Here is a 5,438-nt window from a genome sequence, read left to right as displayed (position 1 = left end):
CCGACCCGTCCGACCCGGCGTCCCATCCGACCCGGCGTCCCATCCGACCCACCTCCCCAGCAACCCGTCCCATCCGACCCGATAACCCAAGAACCCGTCCCATCCGAACCGAGGCAGTCGAGGCTTCGGTCATGCATGACGTACGCGTACGCAGCGCGGACGAGCGTACGCCCCGCGTACCGAGGCAGACTTGCCTTCCTATAAATAGAATGCGAGGGTTTCCAAAGAAAGGGTTCATTTCTCTTCTCTCTCTCTCAGCATTTCCTCGTTTTCCGTGTCCGTTCAAACCCGAAGCTCTGGTCTTTTTGGCTCAAGTCCCGAAGGCCGATTCTACTCCCGAGATTCCCGAGAATCCCAAGAAAAATCAGTTTCCCGAGACGAAACTCTGCTCGGTTTTCCACCTCACAATCTTCAAACTATCAAGTGAGTTCATATCCCCTTTGAACACTCTTTAAATACATTTTAAATGTTTTATACTCTTTTTGGGGAGGAATACAAGTTAACACATGACTAAATTCGTGTGAAACATTAACCTTTTGATATACTTTTCATACTGTTGTTTTAACTATCTTGTGAAGTTATTATGATACAAAACCCCTCACAACACAGCTTTACCCTCTTTGGGATATAATATGTTTATAAATAGAAATATGTTTTATTTATACGTTTACATACAAACACATCATATCAAGGGTAACATTCTTTACTAAGTCATTTCATGCATTCAAAGAACTTATGATTATGCTTTGTCAAACATTGTGAAAGAGGTTAAACTTTGCATACAAACTACTACCTTATTACGGACTTAGTTGAGAATCCATGAGTCGTGTATATCTTCAAACGTTACTTTCTTTATTAGAAAATAATGCTACAAGTCCTGTCTATAACCAGAGTCTCCCGTTCGGAGAACGTGTCAAATGTGTATAGATCTATACGGGAAGTCATGATCCCGCGCCCTGACTGTTAGCTACAGTCCGTCTTTTGGGGTGACAGTTGTCATAACGCTACGACGCCTGAAGAACGTCGCTACAGGCATATTATGTTTAGTATGGTTATAAAACTCATCGGATATACAATTATTATGGTATTATGCTTTTATGAACGAGTAGTCATTAAAACTATTCTTCATCTAATAAGTGCGATCTTCGTATAGCTTTACTATGTAAAACTATGACACAACTTACAAGCACGTCGCTTGCTTGCGATTTTCGGTCTTAGAGACTGCCAGTTATGTCAGGGAAATAAGGGTTTTTCCTGTATACAAACCAAACAACTAATAGGAAAATAAGGGATTTTCTCGGTACAATTAGTTGCAATTTACATCACGAACATTCATATGCATTGCATACTTTTATAAGAAAATAAGGGTTTTTCTGGAAAACATGCAAACACTTTCGAATGGCATACATCTTCTCAAAACACTACTTATGAACTCACCAACTTAAATGTTGACACTTTTTCTTTGAAATAACTTGTATTCACAGGAAACCGCTAGCCAGGTAGCAACTACTTCTGAAGACTAACGCATTGGCGTTAGTAACATATTTTGGATCACCATTTTATATTTGATTTCTTTTGCAAACATGTAACACCTACAATCATGTAAACTTTTCAAACATATTTATATTATGGTGGTGTGAACTTTCCTTTCTATGAACTGTTATGATACTGAATATGATGTCCTCCGCCCCCGAACGATTCCGCCGTTCAGGTTTGGGGGTGTGACATTGACCAATCTTGGTTAGTAATTAAAGTAAATAAACTTAGCTGTGCTAGAGAACGTAGATTATGACTATAATTGCGTTTACATAATAAATCTTACATAGCATATTCATATTCATAATTGGTTCTGTGTTTAATTGTGTGTGACCATACATAGTTTTACATGAATTAATTAATTATTGGTAAAGTTAGACTTAAGTTACTAATATAATTAAAACCAACTTGATAATCCATAATTATTAGCTAGCCATAAGGACGAAGTGGATTCGAGCTAGACATTAGTGTTTTTACTTATTGATTGAATTTGAGTTAAGTTCGTCTGATCTTGTAAAATCAGATAAAACCCTTTCTAAACTTGTTAATAATTAGGTTAGTTTGATTGCAAGTAGATTAATTAGTAACACTGTTCCCCATGATCGACACCCGACTTACTCAAGCTATACTGTAATCTGACTAGGTACATTGCCTATAAGTGCATAGTTAGTTTAAGTTTGTTAGGTTATAAATATTAAAATTAGTGGGTACTTTCGTGCACATCAAGTTTTTGGCGCCGTTGCTGGGGAACGGCCAGTTTATTAGTTTATTTAGTTGCATTAGATTAATCAACCCTTTTTGTGGGATAAAATCTGCAAAAAGTTAATTAGTTATTTATTTTTGTTTATTAGCTTAGTAGCATATTATTTTGGCAAAAATTCTGATTTTTGTTTCTGTCACAGAATTCACGACGTGAGCTTTATAAACTCACGAAGTGAGAGCTGTAATTTTTAGTTTTTAGTATTTTCTTCTTTTAGTTCAGTTTTACGTTTTTATTTTATCGAGTTACAGGAGTTCATGACCAGAGGATCTACCACACCTTTGGTGCCACCGATTGAAGATCCAGAAGCTGCACTTCAGAAAAAGACTGATAAGAAGATGCCATTGCAAGAGCTAAAGTCAGCATTTTCAAGGAAGTCAGGAAAGAAGACAGGAGAGTCAAGTTCATCCTCAAGGCACAAGAGCAATTTTGAACACTTGGAAATACCCGTCCAAACCGAATCCGAATACTATACCGAGCCTGAATTTGAAGAACATACGAGCGAACCCGAGAACGAGCCAAGGAACAAGATGGCAGACATTTAAGAGATGTCCATGGGAGCTTACAAGAAGCGGATCCGAGAAGATGTGGGTCCTGGTTTAGTCCAACCCGCAATACCTGCCACTGCCACATTCGAGCTGAAGGGGCACATCTTGACTGCACTGAAGGATATCCCATTTTATGGGAAAGATCATGAGGATGCTTTTAAGCATTTAGATGAAGTCAATGGCATTTCGGATTACTTCAATGTCCCAAATGTCAACAGAAACACCATACTGCTTAGGATGCTTCCCATTACTTTCAAGGGAGCTGCTAAAGAGTGGTTAAAATCACTTCCACCGGGTACAATCACTACTTGGGCTCAAATGCGTGAGCAACTTCTTGACCAGTTTTGCCCGCCGTCCAAAATAGCTAAACTCAAGAAGGCAATAGCCAACTTTGAGCAACAACCGGGGGAGTCATTATACGAAGCATTGGAGCGGTACAAGGGCTTGCTCAGAAATTGCCCTCAACATGATCTAAATGTGCAACAAGAGATGTCGATTTTCTATGATGGGGTCAACGTTATGACGAGACAACTCCTTGAGTCTCAAGGACCTTTGACAAAGAAAAATCCAAGGGAGGTCAAGGAGCTGATTGTAGAATTCGCGAAGCACTCTCGCGAATACCACAACCCTAGGCAAGATGGAATCAAAGGCGGTGGAGGGGCCCAAAGTGAAGAAATAGTAGCCATGATGGCTATGCTAAATAATATGGACCAGAGGTTGACACAAATGGACAACTCAATTCATGCCATAAAAGTGGGTTGCGAGAGGTGTAGTGGTCCACACTTGACTAAGGACTGCGATTTAGATGAGTTTGGGAACCGAAAGGCTCAAGTGTGCTACTCGAGTGGGGATAAGTATGATGAAGACTGGAGGAAAACAAAGAAGGAATGGCTGCCATATGATGGGTATAAGAGGCAAAAAGAAGAGAAGTATAGGCAGACAGGTCAAGGCTTCTATCAAAAGGAGCAGCCACCAGCCGAGAAGAAACCCGATCTAGAGACCATGTTGATGAAGTTTATGGAAGCTTCAGAAAAGAGACACGAGGCTACTGATTCTGCTATTAATGAACAAAGAACTTTGGTAAAGAATCATCATGCATTGATGGTAGAACAACAGGATTTAATAAAAAACCAACAAGCCTCCATCAATAACCTTGAAGTACAACTTGGTCAACTAGCCACTCTGGTTCATGAGAAATTGTCCCCAAAAAATCGCGAAACGAAGGCCCAATCTCATGTAATGGCCATAGATACTGAAGAAGAGGCCATCTCTGAGTTCTTAGAAGCCTTAGAAGTTGAACAACAACAGCCCGATCCAAATTTGAAGAAGCCCAAGCTTGAAAATCAAGATGCTGCTGAATTGAAGAATTCACGACGTGAACCATATAAGTTCACGACGTGGGCCCGTCATGAACAGAAAATTTGTGTAACTGGTACGATTTATCAGCCGCCTTTGCCTTTTCCTTCCCGAGTTGCCCTTAGTCCACTGGAAAGAGAGCATATAGAGTTTGTTAAGCACGTGAAGGGTATCTCGATTAATACTCCTTTTGTCGAGTCCTTATCAAAAATTCCCTAGCATCAAAAATTACTGCAAGATTTGATAGACACTCGCAAGCAATTAAAGAAGCATTCTAAGGTGATTCTAAGTGAGCAAAGCTCAAAAACTGTGTTGGGAGAGACACTTAAGAAGATGAGAGATCCTGGACGCCTCACTCTTCCGTGTGAGTTTGGTAACAATATGAAGGTTGATGCTTTAGCCGATTCTGGGGCTAGCATTAATTTGATGCCTTATTCATTTTATCAGAAGTTGAAAATTCAGAAGATGAAGGCTAAAAGAATGACGATTCACATGGCGAACCGTTCAGTGACACAGCCCCAGGGCATTATGGAGGATATTTTAGTAAAAATTGGAAAATTTGTTTTTCCAATAGATTTTGTAGTGTTGGATATGAAGGAAGACCCCGATGTTCCAACTATCCTTGGTCGTCCATTGCTTAACACTACTGGAGCTCTTGTTGATATTCGCGAGTCTAAGCTCACCTTGAGGGTTGGTGATGAAAAAGAAATTTTTGGGATAGAAGATGGCTTTCAAAGGAATCATGTTCAAGAAGAGGTGTTCACAATTAATGAAGACAATGAATTAGAAGAAATAGAAAAGCTTATGGAAGAAGAGATCAAGACAGTTCATCAAGTCAAAAGAACAAAACCAAGAGCATCTGTTCCATATTTGGTTGAAGTCATTGCTTACAAGAGTCCACCTTCTTGGGTAAGCGAGGAAGATAAGATGACAAATGATGAAGAGGAGGTTACTTCAAAGGTGACAAAGCCAATAGTGAAAGAGGAGAAGGATGCTATGGAGTGCAGGGAGGAAACTAAAGGGACCAAACGCAAGCTTGATGAAGAAGAGGTCAAAGGTAAAAAGGAGAATTCGAAGAAGGCGTACAAAAGACGAGTTCAAGCTTACAAGAGGCGTTTCAAGGAACAAAAGATCCTAGTGGAGGATTCTTTAGATGATTCAACGTAGGATGCACTGAGTACAACTCAAGAGTCCAAGAAAAAGAAGCGCTTCTCGGGAGGCAACCCGAGTTTGGTTTG

General features: G+C 40.0%; 1 non-coding gene across 1 annotated transcript; it reads right to left on the bottom strand.

Moving 5' to 3' along the window:
* Nucleotides 1–3,210: 3,210 nt before the first annotated feature.
* Nucleotides 3,211–3,317, bottom strand: LOC111916451 (small nucleolar RNA R71). Its single transcript, XR_002858521.1, has one exon. It is a non-coding gene; the product is annotated as a small nucleolar RNA R71 (small nucleolar RNA).
* Between the last annotated feature and the right edge of the window lie 2,121 nt (nucleotides 3,318–5,438).

This window comes from Lactuca sativa, chromosome 2 (assembly GCF_002870075.4).
Source record: "Lactuca sativa cultivar Salinas chromosome 2, Lsat_Salinas_v11, whole genome shotgun sequence".
NCBI lineage: Eukaryota > Viridiplantae > Streptophyta > Magnoliopsida > Asterales > Asteraceae > Lactuca > Lactuca sativa.
This window is presented reverse-complemented; position numbering and strand designations above follow the sequence as displayed.